Source organism: Leopardus geoffroyi, chromosome B1 (assembly GCF_018350155.1).
Source record: "Leopardus geoffroyi isolate Oge1 chromosome B1, O.geoffroyi_Oge1_pat1.0, whole genome shotgun sequence".
NCBI classification, from domain to species: domain Eukaryota; kingdom Metazoa; phylum Chordata; class Mammalia; order Carnivora; family Felidae; genus Leopardus; species Leopardus geoffroyi.
This window is the reverse complement of record NC_059327.1, coordinates 162,048,446-162,068,018: the sequence shown is the minus strand read 5'-3', so window position 1 is coordinate 162,068,018 and position 19,573 is coordinate 162,048,446. Positions and strand designations below refer to the sequence as shown.

Here is a 19,573-nt window from a genome sequence, read left to right as displayed (position 1 = left end):
GATTCTGTGTCTCCCTCTCTCTCTGCCCCTCCCCTACTCATGCTCTGTCTCTCTCTGCCTCTCAAAAATAAATAAAAACATTAAAAAATATATGTATCAGCAGATGGGACACCAGGCTGGCTCAGTTGGTGCAGCATGTGACTCTTGATCTCACGGTTGTAAGTTCGATCCCCATATTGGGTGCAGAGATTACTTAAAAATAAAATCTTAAAAAAAAAAATATCAACAGATGTTCAACAGATGCGGGCCAATCAGAAAGGATTCTCCACTATTCAGAGCTGATGACACTTATAAACCAATGATAATACCATAGTGAAACTTGCCAGTGAGTGTTAGCTCTGTCTATGAGATGTCCAAGTGGAGACATGTGATTCTGGAGTTCAGGAGAGGATCAGGGCTGGTGATGAGTGGTTTAAGACCATGGGATTATGGGAGGTGACAGGGAGGGGAAAGTGGGTGACGGACATTGAGGAGGGCACCTGTCGGGATGAGCACTGAGTGTTGTATGGAAACCAATTTGACAGTAAATTTCATATTAAAAAAAAAAAAAAAGACCATGGGATTGATGAGATCATCAACTGAGTGGGTGTAGAGATATACAAATGAAAAGGTCAAGCACTGAGAAAAATAGTCTGCAAAGGTGAGAAGTGACCATTGAGGTAGAGGAAAACCAAGTAGGGGTGGTGTCCTAGGAGCCAAAGGGAGAATGTATTTCACGGAGAGAGCAATCTATGGTGACAAGTGCTGTTGCAGGGTTAAGAAAATCACCGAAGACCCATCGTTGGATTGGAAACGTGGAGGTCATTGGCTTTGACCAGGATGGTTTTAGTGGAGTCGCTGGGATAGAAGCCTGCTTGGAATGTGATCAAGAGATGACCAGAGCTGGAAAGTCTGCTTAACTCTTTGAAGACGGTGTGCTGTAAAGGCGAGCTGAGACATGGGGCTGGAGCAGGAGAGGGATGTAGGGACAACCAAGATATGTCCGTTATTTGTTTCTTTGTTCCAGATGAGAGAAATGACGGTGTTTGCTTACTGATGGAAACGATCTGGCATAGAAGGCATCGATAAGAAGCTACTGCAGAGCAAATCTTTGAGCAGGTGGAAGGAAATTGAATGGAGTGCAGAATAGAACATAGACAGGTACATAGTTCATCCTTTGCACCAGGGAAGGCAGAGTTTGTGGGCATGGATGTGGGATTGGTAGGGTTGGTGGGGGAGAACGTAGAAGTTCTCTTCTTCTTGCTTCCACGCGCTCAGGGAGATACAAAACAAGATCAGTGTATTTGGAAGGCACTACTCCAAGATGCTATAAGTGTTCCGCTCTCATACGTGGAATTAGGGGCATTTTAAATGATCTCTTTGTCTTTTGTAGTTTTGATTTCTATCCGGTGTGTAATATTATACATTTTTTCTGAGTAACATGTGTCTTCTCCACTGTCCTCCTTTTCTGCCGCTCAGAAAGATGATCCTGACCATCCTGCCACTCACCAGTTGTATGTCCTTGAACTAGTTACTGACATTTCTTTGTGTCTTAATTTCTTTATTAGCAACGTGGAGATGATAATGTCTGTGCTATTTAGTCTGCTGGGTTGGAAGAGTATTAAATGAGAAAATGTATGCAAAAATAATTTAAAAAGAATCAGCATGGATATAAAATGTTCCTAGTGTGGTTATTTCTGGTCTGTGTAGGGAAGTCTGAGGCAGGGGCGGAATCTAAGAATAGGCCGATCACCCGACCACCTCTTACGAGCTAAGTCCTGAGAGCAAAAACTACTTTTCTGATTCCAACAGTGCTGCCTCCTTTTATCAAGCGTCTAATTAAGATTAAAAGCTTTGTGCCCAACTCTAGAAAACAAAATAGAGAGCATGTTTCCTTTGCTGTTACGTTAAGTTAACTTTATTACTTGGCACTCTAAGTGAAAATGTTTCCTACTGGGCCAGGTTTCTCTAGTTGGCTTCAGATACATTAATTGTGACATTTACCACAATTTTTGCATTTGTATTCAAAACCACCCAGAGAATATATGGCCCTGATTATTCTTTTGTTATTTTTTTTCTCAAATTACCGTGATCTCATTGTTAGATATGCTTCAGCACATGGGTCCTGCCGGCTTGTCATATTAGACACATTCATAGAAATCTATAAATAAAAAAAAAAATCACAAGATGAAGATAAAACCACTTATTTAAGACACTTTGTATGAATTAAGTAATGATAGCGGAGTCGCATAACTCTTCTGCAAGTACAATCCTGAAGTGCTTTTGTGTTTCTTGGCATTTGAATATTTCGTTGTGAGCCTCGAAGATTATAAAATGGAAAGACAAGGACTGGGGTGGTGGTTGTTGTACCATGCGGACACGATTGAAGATAAATGCTCATTAATCTTTGCTTTCAACTTATTTACATCCTCTCCGTTTTTACTGTAAGACAGTATAACCCCAGCGTTAAAGAACGTTTTGAAAAATAAGAAAAACACCACCGTCTATCTCATCATCTGAATGTAACAATTTTCCCTTTTGTGTATTCTTTTTTTGTTTGTTTGTTTAAAAAAAATTTTTTTTAGCGTTTATTCATTTCTGAGAGGCAGAGTATGAGCGGGGAAGGGGGAGAGAGAGAGGGAGACACAGAATCCGAAGCAGGGTCCAGGCTCTGAGCTGTCAGCCCAGAGCCTGATGCGGGGCTCGAACTCACGAACTGAGATACCATGACCTGAGCCAGAGTCGGATGCTCAACCGACTGAGCCACCCAGGCGCCCCACCCCTTTTGTGTATTCTTGGTGCATCTTTGTTGTTCCACGTACATAGCTTTTCATGGTTGCAATCATAGTATGTATGCAGTTTTGAGTATAAATTTCTAGTGTTGCATTTATTTATTTATTTATTTAAGTTTATTTATTTTGAGAGGGAGAGAGAGTGGGTGAGGAGTAGAGAGAGGGAGAGAGAGAGAATCCCGCACTGTCAGCATGGAGCCCAACGTGGGGCTCGAACTCATGAACCACGAGATCATAACTGATGAGGTTTTGGGGGGGTGATAGTGGGTTCATGGAGTCCAGAGCCAATGATCAAGAAATAATTTTTGAAGATGTCTTTGGTGCAAAAAGGTGATTTTGTTGAAGCATAGGGACAGACCATGAGGAGAAACTGGGTCTATACTATGGGGGTGGGGGAGGTAAAGTCCAGGGGAAGTTTCTAGTGAGATTTTTATATGCTAAAGAAGAGTCACAGGATCCTGGAGGCCTAGCTATTGTCAAGCTAGGATTGTTTTTCCCTCTAGCAAAGCGTTAACATTAAGACAGTAAGGAGTTCCTGGAGAAACACTTTACTCTGCCGGCCTCAAATATTTGTCAACAGGCTACAGGTTGTAAGGAAATTTAGTTCTATCTGCCATTTCCTTCTGCCTCTGTTTCCCGCATCACTATGGAGGGGTGATGGAGACTTAGGTCCTGCCGGACTCTGCTCTCTATCAGTTAACCATTTGTTTTCCCCCTTTCTTTGTTCTTGGGCAGCCAGGAGTGCCTGAGGAATATCACACATATCCCACCTGGTTTGGGGGGGGGGTGGGTGGGTGTTTGTGGCGTGTGGCTTGCCTTATGCTCCCTCGTCAATAACCTGAACCAAAATCAAGAGTCGAATGCCTAACTGACTGAGCCCCGAGGTGCCCCTAGGATTGCATTAAAAAGAGGGTGTTCTGGGGTACAGAAAAATTGCCCAAGTTATGTTTCTACCTTCTGTTAAAACTAGACTGTAGTAGAAAAACCCTGAGGTCAGACCTTACAGAGAGGAAAACCCTCTTGGGGGGTGGGGGGGCGGTGGTTGGAACACAAACTGGCTGGTTATGGCTGATGTCTTCTCAGGCGGTCCTTGATTAAAATTTTGAGTACTTTTGGCTTTGATGTTGATGAAAATCTTATGGTTTATACTATCTCAGAACAAATTTCAACAATGAAATGTATTTCACAATTGCCGTCTCTAATTTCACAGACCATCATGTTTCACGATTGTGTATGGTAGATTAATTGCAAATGTGGGCCCAAATTTTCATCCCTCCTTGGACCCACATCTTTGCCACATGACTTTGCTGCCATTCCCTGGAATGTGGGTGGGCTTCTATTATGCTTTGGCGCATGGAATGCAGTGGAAGGTGATGGAATGTCAGTTCTGAGCTTAGGACTCAGAGCTTGTGCACACATCCACTCCAGCCTGGGCTAGCCTGATGGAATATAAGAGACCAAGTGGATCAGGGCCAAGGGAGCCCAATGGAGGCTCAGCCCCGGCCAACCACAGCTGCCCACAGAGGCATGGGTGAGCCCCATCAAGGGGAGCCGATCTCACCCAGCTGAGCAGAACCACCCAGTGGAGAAGTCATCCCAGGCTGTTGCTCTTTTCAGCCACTAAATTGTGGGCGATTTATTGTACAGCCTTAGTTGGGTAATATGTAACCGATAAAAAGTTCTATCACATTCTGACCTTTCGGACAATTCTAATTTCTCCCCTTGGGTTTCTGCTGTAACATTAAGTTGCAGAATTGGAGTGGAAGAACATGCCCTATTGCCATTGCCATCACCCTTCTTCCACAAAAGGCTAAAGATGGGTGAAGACTGTAGATTGACTGAAAAGTACTTCGACTCTCCATTGAATGCTTGCGCTCAGACGATCTACCTGAGGGCTTGTGTCCTGCTTTCTTCAATGAGGTGAATGTGAGGTAAGACTGCCTTTATTTTATTTTGTTTTCTCTCTTTTTATCCAATCTATCAAGCCTACAATCTGTTCTCGATAGATTTTCTCAAGCGAGCAGGAAACTAGAAAAGATAAAGGTTTGAGTGGTATTGTTACAGGAGAAATGGTCTGGATGGCCGCAAGGTAGCATCTAATTAACCTCAGATGCTGGCCCCGAGGCTCCTGATAATAGAAGTGCCCAATGCACAAAGAACTAACAAACTGCCTGAAATTCAAGCAATTCACCTTTTTGTAGGGGCGATTCTGCGGCTGTTGTTACTTATTTTCATTCCAATATTAAATGATTTAGGATATAAATGTGGCTTTATTCCCATGCGGTGTTTCTCAACACAGCAGCGGGTATAAGAAATTCCTCCTATGAAATTATGCTGTTGCACGGGCTTGGGCAGCTCACAGGTCAGGCGAGTTCCCAGGGAAAGCAACAACCCTTCAGCAAACAGCAAGAATGACATAGCCAGTCTTGTCCCCTCTGTGGTACTGAGTTCCTGATTTCTTCTTCTTTTTTTTTTTTTTTAATTTTTTTTTAATTTGCATCCCAATTAGTTAGCATATAGTGCAACAATGATTTCAGGAGTAGATTTCTTAGTGCCCCTTGCCCATTTAGCCCATTCCCCCCTCCCACAACCCCTCCAGCAACCCTCTGTTTGTTCTCCATATTTATGAGTCTCTTCTGCTTTGTCCCCCTCCCTGTTTTTATATGATTTTTGCTTCTCTTCCCTTATGTTCAGCTGTTTTGTATCTTAAAGTCCTCATATGAGTGAAGTCATATGATATTTGTCTTTCTCTGACTGACTAATTCCGCTTAGCATAATGCCCTCCAGTACCATCCACGTAGTGGCAAATGGCAAGAGTTCATTCTTTTTGATTGCCGACTAATACTCCACTGTGTGTGTGTGTGTGTGTGTGTGTGTGTGTATACCACATCTTCTTTATCCATCCATCCATCGGTGGACATTTGGGCTCTTTCCATACTTTGGCTATTGTTGATAGTGCTGCTATAAACATGGGGGTGCATGTGTCCTTTCGAAAGAGCATACCTGTATCCCTTGGATAAATACCCAGTAGTGCAATTGATTTCTTCTTAATACACCCTGATGAGGAGGGTGATTAAGTTATTCAAGGAAGAGGAAGAATGGACTTAATCTTCTCTTCCTTCAGTTTTAAACATTCATTTTATATGTTCCATTACAAAAATACACACAATTATTTCTAGAAAATTGCCAAGTACAGAAAAAATAGGTAGAAAAGTAGTCCCTCAAAATCCGATGAATACTTTTGGGATATTCTTTTCCAGTGTTTTAAATTATTTTTCCTTTTTAAAAAAATTTTTGATGTTTATTTATTTTTGAGAGGGAGACAGAGCATGAGTAGGGGAGGGGCAGAGAGAGAGAGAGACACACACACAGAATCCGAAGCAGGCTCCACGGTCTGAGCTGTCAGCACAGAGCCCCACAAAGGGTTCCAACCCACGAATCATGAGATCATGACCTAATGCTGAAGTCGGACGTTTAACCGACTGAGCCCCCTAGGTGTCCCTCCAGTGTTTAATTTTCTATAAATGATTGCAAATGCAAATAAATAAACAGAAGATACTCATAAATAAGGGTAAGAGCAAAGTCAGAAATTCTAGTGGATTTGGAAGACAAGTACAGGGCCATTCCTTCCTCTAAAGAGTAAGGGCAAAGGGGTGCCTGGGTGGCTCAGTCATTTAAGCATTCAACTTTGGCTCAGGTCATGATCCCACGATTCGTGGGTTCCAGCCCCGTATTGCACTCTGTGCTGACAGCTCAGAGCCTGGAGCCTTCAAATTCTGTGTCTCCCTCTCTCTCTGCCCCTCCCCACTCACCTTCTGTCTCTCTTTCTCTCTCTCTCAAAAAATAACTAAACCTTAAAAAAATTTTTTTTCAACGTTTTATTTTTTTTATTTTTTTTTATTTTTGGGACAGAGAGAGACAGAGCATGAACGGGAGAGGGGCAGAGAGAGAGGGAGACACAGAATCGGAAACAGGCTCCAGGCTCTGAGCCATCAGCCCAGAGCCCGACGCGGGGCTCGAACTCACGGACCGCGAGATCGTGACCTGGCTGAAGTCGGACGCTTAACCGACTGCGCCACCCAGGCGCCCCCCAAAAAATTTTTTTTAATGAAGAGTAAGGGTAATCGTGATGTCATGGGGTGGGGAGGAGGGGAAAGTACAATGAAGACTTAGGCTGGTACCTGGCAGTAAAATTCACTATTAATCACAATAAATGGAACAAACAAACATCAATCTGGAGCTTTGTAAGTGCCAGGCACCGTTCTAACCGCTTTCTCTATATTAACTCATTTAAACTTGGCAACAACCCGGCCATTCAGGTGTCACTATCATCCTCACTTACACAGGAGGATTTGTTAGCTGGCTTGCCCAAGCGGGGAACTGCGATCCAAATTCACATAGCCTGTTTAAGGTGTCCTTGCTCTTAAAGGCTATGCGATTATCTTATTATTTTCTTTATTATAATTATCAATCTGGACTCCCCAGAGGACTCCAACACCTTGACCATTTAGAAGGGGCCCATTTGGCACAGCTTTGGAGAATTTCATGTCACCATTGCAATCATTTATTGGCTTAAAAGCATGTTCCTTTGAAACTGAAATCTGAGTGTCATTCGTCACCATTCATTTGTGTTATAGCCTGTCAGTACCTTTTCTTTTTTCCACTTTTCTTTCAGGACACAATAGATTATATTCAAATGGCAGTCATGGAGGAAACTTCCCTTTCCTTCCTCATCCACCAAGCTGATCGATGGGCGCTAAAGCCCCGGGGAAGCAGCATCTGTTGTAACTCAAGGATCCCTGCTCGAGCTGAGTATGAAATTAACAGACACAGAGCAGTTAGCAGCTCAACATTTGTTCAAGTCTGGCACATGCACACATCATTAGCAACTATATTTGAGGAGCAAGATCAAGGAGGTGAGGAAGAGGGTGTGTCTGATTAAAGGGATATTCAGGGAAGAGGAAATTCAGAGCATTTAGGTAAAGCTTCATGGCTAAAATAAATGAACTGGAGAGCAGAGCAAACAGCCAGGGACATGGGATAATTTTGCCTGTGCAACTTCCCAAACAAAGTCATTTCACGCAGTGGATCCCCCAGAGTGGCTGGCTGCCTCTTTTACTTCAGCTCCATGGGCTGTCTCTCCATTAAAATTCGAGGGCAAAGATTTTGCTGTCCTGTTCGCTGCTGTAATCTGGGCTCTTAGTAGATAAAATTAAATATTCATGGAATAAGTTAACGTATACTTGCTCAAAGCCTGCCTTGACCTGAGCTAGGCAAATAAAGCCCGAGATGTTCGGCAGGAATCCAAGGCAACGTGCGTGCCGGAAGAATGGCATCTTCCAACCAAAACTTGAGTGTTAATTAAAGGGTACAGAATTAGCCGGGAAATATTATGGGACTGCCTCTCACGTGCCCAACCTTACTCTAGGCCCCAGAGGAGATACAGTAGAAGCACAATCACAAGGAACAGTGAATATTTGCTGAGGGCTTGCTATCGGCCAGGCATATGCTAAACTCATTCCTCCCATTAGCGTGCCCAATTCTCCCAGTACCACCTACGGGGCAGGTGGGTAGCAGGGGATCATCTCCAGCGGGTATTCAAGGCAACTGGTGCCAGGTCAATTTCATAATGCGCCCAGGGTCCTACAGAGAGTAAGCGGGGGAGCTGGGAGTCCCTTTGCTGTGCTCTCCACCTCCATTCCCTGGGGCCCTGTAGGAACCTGCCCCTAATCTGAGGACACGAAAGGGGCACGTGTGAACAACGAAGCCTTAGCCTCGGTGGCCCTGGCAACCGAAAGCGGGGGAGACAGTGTAGACTTTGACACAGAGCTCCCGGAAGGAGGCTGTACTTGGATCCGTCTTGAATTTCATCATGGGTTTGTTTGTATGCCCGTCTCTCTGTTCTCCATCTACTCCTCGGCTCATCCTTCCTCCCACCCACCCAACAAACATGTCCTGGGTTCCGCTGTGCACCGGCCGCCGAGCGCCGAAGTGGAATTTGTGCTGAGGTAGTCGCATGGGAGCCGCGTGTGCTCCTTGGCAGGAGAGGGCCAAGATTAACCCCCCCCACACACACACGCCAGCAGAGGGGCTTCCCCAGCACGGGCGGTTTGGTGCTGTAAACACTGGGAATGCTCGTACCCTTGACCCAGCAATCTGACCTGCTGGAGTTAGCCCAGAGGGAAATGATCTGTGCCAAAGTCACTCCCTATAGCGCTGTTTGTAACGAGCACGTATTGGAAATAGCCACGTGTTCATCCGGAGGGAACTGCTGAAAAAAACAAAACAAAAAACTCCACAGTACCCCCAAAGCCGTGCAAAGGAGTGAAGCGATGTAAGGAAGTGATCTTTAAGACATTTGAGTGAAAAACGCAAGGAACATACGAACGGTAGGCTACCGTTTGGGTCAAAGGTGGGAAATAGGAGCATGCTGGGTAGGCTATCTAGAAAATACCGCTGGAAGGATACACCAGGCACTGATGATGGTCTGTGGGTTTCAGTGGAAGGCATAGGGACTTGAATGGCAAGAGGAGCAGGAGGGATGTTTGATGAAATACCCTTTTGTGTGTTTTGAATTTGGAAACTTGCACGCGTGTTATCTATATTCCCCTCTAAAAAGTAAACAAAAAATCATGGGCAAAGACCAAGTTACCAGTGGTGTATCTATGAGTGATGGAGTTTTAATTTTGGTCCTCCACATCTCTCAAGGCACTCAAGAGGGGAATCCTGTGTGCCAGGATGGGTTGGCAATCTGGAACCCTCCCTGCCTGACTCACGCCTGAAGGGCTGTGATATTTGGTTTCTGTCCTTGGCTGGACCGGGTACCTTTCCCAGAGTTCTCTTCCTTAGCAAGGGAGCTTATCCCCAGACCTGGTGTTTGCGGTTTGGAAGAGGGTGGTCAGGGTGGGCTTCACGGAGAAGGTGACATCCGTGCAGAGCTTGAAGTAGGTGAAGGAATGGTTCCCCTAAGGGCATTCAGGGGAAGGGAATTCCAGAAATACAGAAGAGCAAATTCAAAGAATGTGAAGTCATAGGGTGTTGGGCTGGGCAGCAGACCTTCCAAGAATGGAGTATACAAAAGGCAGAGAAGACACAAGACAAAGGCATAGTCCACAGTTGGTGTGTGGGTGAGGAAGGTGGGGATCATAGACAGCCTTCTACCCCTTTCCTGGAGATTCCACATCCAGATATCTGCCCATTTCTTGACTCTGATCTCATGTTCCAGGTCTACTAACTGGCCTGCTCCTGGGTCCCTGAGACCCGGTCCGTTGCTGTTGGCATCTCGGCCTTAAGCCCTGTTTCTGTAACCATCTTTGTGATCTGGTCTCTCCTGGCTGCCACGAAGGAATGGGGACCTGAATTCCATTCTGGGATGGAGACTGCTGCCAGTTCAGTCCCTGTGGGGACCACGGGCATTGTGAGGAGGGGAGACAGGAGTAGGGAATCCGTCTTTCAATCCCTGCTCTCACCGGTCTTCCTGCTACTACAAGAACGGCACACCTTTTCTTCAGGTGCCTTTGAGCTCCCGAGTCCTCATCCTCAAACGCTCCTCCCCTACTTTGTGTGACAAACTTGTTCTCTTGTTTCACTCAGAAAATGAGTGGTCCTCAAATGTCCTCTTTGGAGAAACGTTCCCTGACCTCCTGATGGAAGACGGCTGCCTCTGCCCCTCTATTCCTTTACCCAGTTGAACGTCTTCACCCCGTATATGGACGTGTTTAGTCTCTGTCTCTCCTCTCTTAAATACAAGCTTGAGGATAGTAGGAACTTTATCCAGAATCCCAACCCTGGCAGATGGTTGGGTCTCCTGGAACTTGCCTCGGTGAATGGGTCTGGTTCCAGATTCTGGTCCCTCCAAGTCAACTGTGTCCCACTAGAGAACCAGACTCTGCCTGTCGGGGGGATGGAGATTCCTAGGAGTTAGGAGGAGATGTGTGGGTGAATAGAATGGCATTATGGGCAGGCACTCCAGGAATGCCATTCCCCATCCTGAAGCAGAGGGTTGCGGAGGCAAGGGCAGCGTTTGCCAACATTTTACATGAAAAAAAAAAAAAAAATACAGGGACCTTTTACCTTCTCAGAATCATGCTTCTCTTGGTCTTATCAGCTTTAAGGTGAGTGTAAAGTGCTCATAATTTTAAGGTTCACAACTGTTGTAAGGTGGCAATCTACTTTTTTAAAAAATGTTTATTTATTTTTGACAGAGAGAGAGAGAGAGAGAGAGAGACAGAGCATGAGCGGGGGAGGGGCAGAGAGAGAGAGGGAAACACAGAATCTGAAGCAGGCTCGAGGCTCTGAGCTGTCAGCACAGAGCCCGATGCGGGGCTCGAACTCACGGAGTGTGAGATTGTGACCTGAGCCGAAGCCGAACGCTCAACCGACTGAGCCACCCAGGCGCCCCTGTGGCAGTCTACTTTTAATCTTACTGATTCTTCATTCTTGAGAAGCAGCTTCGACACCAGTAGACTGGGTTTCAAATTTGGGCTCTGACGTATGGTGACTTTGGGCAGATCAAACCTTTCTGAGCTCATTTCCTCATCTAACACAAGGTGGGGGGGAGTGGGAATGGGGGAACTATATTTACTTCCCATCGTTGGCAGGACATAAAGTATGGAGTCTTTGGTACATAGTAAGAGCTTAATGTTCCACCATTTCCTCCGTCCTCAGCCCTTCTCCACATCTCCTATCACGAAAGATCTTTTCCATGTACTCTGTGGTCCAAGAGATTAATACTTGCCTGTAAGCCGTGAGGACTGAGAAAAGGAAGCACACGATCTTTGAGATCATCAAAGATGATCTTTGAAGTGCGATGTCCTGGCCACAGGTCTGAGAGCTATAAAAGCTGATAAAGTCAAAACAATTTCTTTGCTGGGGGAGTCGTACTACATTTCAGTCATATTTTCACAAATGCACAGGTGTGGTTTAGCTGATATAACAAAAATACCCCCAAATACAGAAGCTTACGTACGCTAGGCGCTTGTGTCTTTCTTATATAATAATTTGGAAATTAGGTGGTAGGTTTGGGTTAGTGGATGCAAGGAGGGCATCCAAAAACCCAGTTCCTTCCTTCTTGTTGCTCTGCCATCTCCTCAGGTGGGAGTGTGCCCACGTGATCAAAGCTAGAGCCATACCACTCTATCCACATTCCAGTCCAAGGGAAGGACGAGGAAGAGGGGTTCTGTAGCTGTCATTTCCTTGTAGGGAAGTGGCATTCTAATTCCTTTGGCACAAACGTAATCATATGGCAGTGCCTGGCTGCGAGGGTGCTGGGGAGATTTTATTTCTACCTCCGTGGCCACAGGCTCTGCTGATACTTGGTAAGTGGGGGTCTACTGCTAGAAGAAGAAGGAGAGAGTGGGTGTGAGGGGACGGTAATCTCCTCAACACTGCTGGTGTGAAGGCAAGAGTGCAGCTGACTGGCTTGGGGGGAACTCACACCCGCTGGAGTGAAGCAGCTGCCGAAAGGTGCCTTTTTACCTGCAGATAGTGGGTTTTAAATAAATGGGGAGCATGCATCTTTCTCCCTCCCATTTAAAAAAATAGATGTCATCCAACAAAACCAAACCTAAGCAGCTTCATGCCCATATTGTATTTTTAACGGATCCGTACCATTCTGAGCAGTTCTCGTTGTTTCAGAAGCCAACTGAGGGGGTTTGTTTTGGAATAGAATCAAGGTTTTACCTCAGCTCCTGGAGGTTTTGTGACCCGTGGTGATCCTTAGGGTCAGTGCAGAACCTGGGCAGCTGGTGTGGCCCACGGTCATGCTGGAAGCTGGGTGGTCACAGTCACAGTGTCTCCACTGGGATGTCAGGGCTTGTGACTTAAACTGCACCTCCCTCAGCATCCACGCTTTGGTTTCCATTTCCGCTAACAAGAGCCAGAAGAAGCAGAATGCCACAGGATTTGGGGGAGAGAATCCCTCTTAACACTGATTGTGAAGTTCTCTGCCAATGTCAACTGCAGCTGCACGGTCACAGCTTTACCCCTAGGACCTTTAGACACAGAGGCTAGTAAAATTAGCTCACATTTTTATTGTTGAGTGAGTTGAAAGAACAATTGTATACCCTTTCTCTCTTTTGGCCCTCTCATTTGAGGGGGATTAATATTTTCTTCTTGTTATTATTACCAGTTTACAGATGACGAAACTGAGATACAAAGAGCTTATGGGTATTATTCAAGGACACAAAGCTGGCGTGTGGTTCTCTGTTACCTCGACATCCTGTGGTATTAAATGAGATCGATTTTAAAAATTACATCAAGGCATGTTTGTTATATGAATGGGTAAGTATTGGTAAAAAGTAGGATCATATCAGAAACTGTTAGACTCTGTCATAGAAAAGAGAATTCTTGGGGGCAGTTGAATGGACTTTGTACCTACTCCTGCTTTGTACCTCAACCTAGTAATGACATTGGCACAACAGAACAGGGTTTTGGGGCAGATTTTCACCTCTATTATCTCTCTAGTTTATGGAGCAGATTCACAAAGATCAACAGGTCTGTAGGCTAAGTATGGTTAGGACCTAAGTCTTATTTATTTTTGTAGTCACTGTGGTGTTTTGCACGTAGTAGGTGCCTTCTAAACTCCCATGGGATAAATGCTCTCATTTGGTGCTCAGGACAGCTCAGGACAGTAAAGACAGATGGTCTCCCCATGGAAAAGGCTTGGCCCCTGAGGCTCAGGGAGGCTGAGTGACAGGCTGCATGTCACAGAGCTAAGAAGTATGGTAGTAGGGAATGGGCCAGTAGTTTCCAGGTTTCCTGCCCCAGCGATCCTGGTATCATCCCACACCATGCTCAGGTCTTTAGCTACTTTATCTCTGAATCCAAAGCATGCACTCATAGGCACTCCAGAGGTCCATGTAAGTATCATTTTTCTCTCCGAAGAAGCCTGTCTTTTTTCTTCAAGGAATAAATTCAGAGCTTGAGACAATTGGTCCGGTTCTTTCTCTCTTTCAGTAAACGTGGAAATGCATCCTTTAAAACATGCACCTCCCGCCCTTGAAAATACAAGTGTGTTTCCTTCCCCTGTAACCCTGCAACAGAGAATTTGGTCACAGGTCTGTTTTATGACTTGATTTTTCTAAAACAATGAACAGGACTGGGAAAACTTCCTTCAGAGTCCCCAGTGGCCTAACCTTATCCTTTGTCCCCCAGACCTAACTCTCTCTTTACACAGTTGGACTGGAGTCAATTCTAAACTTCTTGGGAGACAACCTTCTGTTCAGATTCCCACTGACCCTAAGACTTATTACACCACTCTTTTCCCCTCAAACCTGATTCTCTTGTTCTTCAATTCCTTCTTTTGATCAATGGCACCATTTATAAGTAAAAGTCTGAGGAATGACTCCTCCTTCTTCCTCCCATAGCAAGCAGACTGTAAAATGACCCCCAATGATCCTCACCTCCTGATGTTCCCACTCTGGTATAATCCCCTCCTGTGAGTGTGGGCAGGACATGTGATTTGCTTCTAACCCATGGGATATAGCAAAGGTGATGAAATGTCACTGCTATGATTCAGGTCCATATGATTGTGACTTCTGTCTTGCTAGAAGGCTTTCTCCTTCTTACTGACTTAGACAAAGCAAGCTGCTATGGTGGGGAGGCCCAGATGGAGAGATGCTGAGGGCAGCCACTGACTAGTAGCTGGCAAGGAATTGAGGCCCTCAGCGCAACTGAATTCCGATAACCAATGACCATGTGAGCTTGGAAGTGGATGCTTCTCCAGTTGAGCCTTCAGATAAGATCTGAGCCCTGGCTGATAAGCTGAGAGCTCTTGTATCTCTATGTTTTTCTGTACTCCGTCTGCCTCTGCTTTGTGTCAGTCCTCATTTGGATAAAACAACTGCCCCCATATCAATCAGGGTCCCAGCAGGGAGCCAACAGGTACTCCCAAAGGATTTAACTGAGGAGTGGTATGGACGGGGTTGAAGGACTGGTAACAACAGGACACCATTATCATCCCAGGCCTAAAAGGCCAGGAGGAGTGAATCGTGATGCCAGAGGTTGATGAAAGCAGGAATACAAAAAGAGTTGTCTGGCCAGAGCTGTGACTGTAGGTAGAGAAAGAACACAGCTGCTGTCTGAACTGCGGACAGGTAAATAAATACCTTAACCTCTTTCTCCTTTTGTCCTCCAGTCCCTTGCTATGTCTTCCACTGGGCAAACTCATTCAGAAGCCAGATTAGTGTCCTGCCCTTGGGCTGGGATTTACACCGTGGTCTGTCCCGGTTGTCAGGCCTTCTGACTCAGACTGGAATTATACCACTGGCTTTCTTGGGGCTCTTTCTCGCAGATGGCAGATCATGGAACTTCTCGGTCTCCATAATTGTGTAAACCAATTCCTCATAAGAAATCAATGTCCTTCTCTCTGTATTTGTATCAGTATCAGTATCTGTATCAGTATCTGTATCCGTATCTGACACTATCCGTATCTGTATCCGTATCTATAGTATCTATATCCGGGAGACCCAGCACTGCTGATTTGGTTCCAGTGTATACGATTGCTTTGACCACCTCCTTTTTCTCTCAAGAGCAGAGACTTTGGTTTATTTACCTTTTTATCCCTAGGGTCCAACACAAACAAAAAAGCACAGTTAATGTAGGTTTGAATGAGGTTTTTCCTTTGCTATCCAGTGTCTTAGCTTGGATTCCTCTCAAGGCAGACCCTGAGACAAGACTTGGGCACAGGTATTTTATTTGGGAGATGATCCCAGGAAGCAAAGCGAGGGTGTAGAGAAAGTAGGAGTGAAGAGAGAAAAACCAATGAGTTGCTGCTGTGGGCAGGGGACCCAGTCACACTGAGGGTCCTGAGAAAGCACAGGGAGCCATCACAGGGCCATCCACCACACTACAGGGAGGTGGGGGCGAATCCACTGACTCCTGTTTCCTGTTGGTTGAAGGTTGTCTCCCAGGGGAGTTAATTTGCCCACACGGCTGGTTGTTCTGGCATCAGAGCAAGCCCTGTGGAGTGAGAAAGTCCCCAGGAGGAGCAGCAAAGAGTGACAGGCACCTGAGTTGTCACAAGCTGAAGCTGTCTTCCCAGCTGTAGGTGAATGCAGGTGGTGCTGGTGGGGGTGGGAGGGGATGTGGTGGGGGTCCCCGAATCCAGCCTCCTGGATGGGAGAGGAAGGGAGCATGAAATCGTTGTTTCCCATTTATAAACACCTGCTTCTAGATCAGTCTGCTTCTTTAAAGCAGGCTTGTGAAATAGTTTTGGAAGGTTACAGGAAAAGTCAGTTTTTTAGTTATTAGTTTTAGTAATTACTGATGACACTTCCTCTTCAAAAGAGTTCTGCTTTGGATAATAAATTAATTTGTCATCCAACCCTTAGAAAATAGCTGTGGCACTACCCACCCCCTACTGCCATCATTAAGAGCACATGGGCTCCGTGTCTACCTCTGTCCTGAGCCAATGTTCAGGACAACGTCCAGGACTGTGGTATGTTGGGATTCCCTCTCTTCCCCATTTGCACAGGGGAACTGGACATTTAGAGGGTGGGGGATGGAATGGACCTCTCTTTCCACTCAATGGTCTTCAGCTTGCCTGCCTCCCCGCCCTTGAAGAACGTCTGGTTTGTCCACTTGTCTGGTTTTCAGTTCATCCTCACTTTCTGGTTGCATTCCAAATTCCTCTGGTGCAGAGGGTACCCCAGATCTCCACTAAGCTGGGACCCTGACCTTCTCACCTTCTTCCAACCCCTATTTCCTGGGGCTGGACCCAGCTTCCTGATCCTTTCTGACCTGCAACAGTCATAACACACTCAAATTTTTGCCAAGAGGCCCACTCCCTGCCCCACATGCTTGGCTTACACCTTGAGTCCCAGAACTGCACTGGTCTGGAGTTCACCATGCCCCCTGGCCTTGGGGCTGAGCTGCTAGACCTTCTCTGAAAAGGTTTGCCCTTTGCTGTCTCAGCTGATTTTCTCTCATTTCCATTTGAGCAGGCCCTGGAATTTCCAATGTGCTCTGGGACCAAGATTGTCTGGATTATAACAAATTTTGGCACAAGTGTGTTGAAAACACATGAAAGTAAACCAAAGGGATAAAAATGGTGAGTTCTGTACAATTCATTCATTTGTTCATTCATTCATTCATTCATTCATAAATTTACTCAAATATTACTGATCCAGCAACACATTTCTAGACTCACGGTAGGTCCTTAGTGTTTGTGGGATTGCCCAGACAGGGACAGGTACAGAAGTATGTCCCCCAGGGCTACTGAGAGCCAGGTGGGGAAGACTGGTGTACTCCACTCTTGTTTTCCTCCCACTCAACTCAAGGTGCAGACTCCTCTCATGGCTCAGGATGGGTGGAGTTCAGTTGGGAAAAGCGCATTCTTTTTTTTTTTTTAATTTTTAAAAATGTTTTATTTTATTTTTGAGAGACAGAGAGAGAGAGCGTGAGCAGGGGAGGGGCAGAGAGAGAGGGAGACACAGAATCCACAGGCTCTGAGTTGTCAGCACAGAACCTGACGTGGGGCTCAAATTCGTGAACCAAGAGATCAAGACCTGAACCAAAGATGGAAGCTTAACCACCTGAGCCACCCAGGCAACCCAGGAAAAGTGCATTCTAGTGTATCAGCTACATGACCCTAGGGCTAATAATAATGTTGAGATCTTTTTTTGCTCTGGGTTCAAGTTTCCATGAAGCAGGTGATCCTGGCCTCTTTCTGTTCCCTATTACTCCTTCCCTGACCTCCATATCTGGCTGCTCACGGAAAGACCATATTCAGCTCTGCTCTAAGCTTTATGGGGCCAGGCTTCTGGAGGTAATTCTGTGCTGACCTGGTGCTATGTGGGACTAGAAGGTGAGTCCGATTCTGGGGTGCAGAATTAGGAAGCCTAAACCCTAAGCCATGTTCTCCCTCATCGACTATATACAGTAAGAACATTTTGATCTCTATTTTCCAAATACCCATGTCTGTCTTCCAATTAGTTCTTCGTTCCAGTGGGAAACAACAATGGAAGTTACTGGGCCTCATCAAAACCCACCATGTAGTTCCAATTCATGGGGTTGGTGAGGATTAAATGAATATTTAGAATAGGACCTGGCACTTAGTGAGAGCTGTTGTTATCGTTGGTAGGAATAATAGTAACAGCAACCTGATTCCTCACCCCACCTAGTTGAGGAAAACAAAAGGAACATTATTAAGTATGTAGTTCAAGCATGGGCAAATAATGTTTTGGACAAGGGAAGGAGAAGTGGGTGGAAATGCACACAGCAAGGTGGGGATTGTGAGAAGAGAAACGGGTGATGTGGGATCAGTCACACCCAAATCTCCACAGGCCCAGACAGCTTCCCTGAAAGCAGGCTCAGAACTGGCCTCCCCAGGGGAGGCTGGGCAGCCTTGGATTGCTGGTAGGCTCCACCAGAGGCAAATTCTGAAAAGGATCACTCTACCATGGCCTTGGGCAGGAATGCCGCACCCTTCTTGCCTTTGTTCCATTTCTTGATCGCGGGGTGGGGGTGGGGGAGTGGAGAGAAGGAGAATGCAAAGCAGAAATATCAGACCATATTAAGTTGAGGCTGCCTGAGTCTGAGGGGGTGGGCCATCAATGTAGATACCTTCATTTGCTTATTCAAAGTCCTGTTGATGAGCAGGTTAATCTCTTCTCATTACTTATAATTAAATTATTGACTGAATAGCTACCACGTATCTACTTCAACTCACTGTGTTTATTTTGGGTGTTAACTGGCCCAGGGAATACCTCCAAGGAAGATGCCAATAACTCCTTAGCAGCTTATATAGGATCCTTTTTCTTTTCTTCCAAGTTATTTTACATTTATTTCTTTTTGAGAGACAGAGAGAGACACAGCTCAAGCAGGGGGAGGGGCAGAGAGAGAGGGAGACACAGAATCCGAAGCAGGCTCCGGGCTCCGAGCTGTCCGCACAGAGCCCGACGTGGGGCTCGAACCCTCGAACCGCGAAATCGTGACCTAAGCCGAAGTCGGACGCTCAATCGACTGAGCCACCCAGGCGCCCCTCTTCCAAGTTATTTTAAAATGCAACAGTTGGGAGAGCTATCCAGCATTTTTTAAGTTATTATTGGGTGTTTCTTACAACTTGCCTGAGGTGGTAACGTGTAGGGGGATCTCCCTAATTTCCGATGGCTCCCTGAATGCACACTAGTACTTCCGTTGTCATTTTGAAGGAACAAATGTGATGATCTTATGTGGGGTGCAAATGGTGGAGAGGTGGATATCCTGCAAATGTAAATGTTCCATTTTACATTAATAATGAAGACAGCTAAAGAGCCATTCTGGCAGCGAACACACCTTTTTGAGTGTCTTAAGTATGTCAGTGCCAAGAGCAGTGAATGAAGGGAGAGTGGGTGTCCCTGCCCCTCTACTAGTCCATTCCCAGGACATCCCAGCCTCACACGTGGTCCCAAGTAATCCAAGATGGAGCAGGGTGAGAGGGGATCTCTTTCTTTCCCTTAGTTGTTCTGATCATCTGACTTTTCCAGCCCCTTGAGCAAGATGGCTGAGGTAGGTCAGAGGACTGACTCCAACAGCCAAATGACCCAGGTTTGGGGACCAGGGCTCTAGGAGTGTGGCCGGGTTGAGTTGGAGGGGGAAGAGTCCAACAAGCCTGATAGTACATATTGGACCCCTAAGTGCATCAGCACTGCCTCATTTATGAGGATTGTTGCCACTTACTTAAACTAGCCTCTTCTATTATGGTGAACCTCCCAGACTTGGTCGCCATTGACCTCTTTCATGAGATGATTTCCTCAAGGTGGGTATTTAGTTTCTTGAATGCGAAACCTTTAAAGTTCATATAATTTGTTAACAGTTTTCCA

The 19,573-nt window shown here is 45.8% G+C and overlaps 2 long non-coding RNA genes across 3 annotated transcripts; both read left to right on the top strand.

The window, feature by feature from the left end:
• Positions 1 to 168: 168 nt before the first annotated feature.
• LOC123595978 lies at positions 169 to 8,011 on the top strand. The gene is made up of 4 exons (XR_006711458.1): positions 169 to 912; positions 1,007 to 1,140; positions 4,518 to 4,702; positions 7,447 to 8,011. It is a non-coding gene; the product is annotated as an uncharacterized LOC123595978 (long non-coding RNA).
• A 5,337-nt stretch (positions 8,012 to 13,348) lies between these two features.
• On the top strand, positions 13,349 to 17,149 carry LOC123583485. 2 transcript variants are annotated; one of them, XR_006704893.1, is made up of 4 exons: positions 13,349 to 14,866; positions 15,671 to 15,815; positions 16,103 to 16,209; positions 16,715 to 17,149. It is a non-coding gene; the product is annotated as an uncharacterized LOC123583485 (long non-coding RNA). The 2 variants fall into 2 exon arrangements; XR_006704890.1 differs by having other exon boundaries at positions 15,671 to 15,819.
• Positions 17,150 to 19,573: the final 2,424 nt, after the last annotated feature.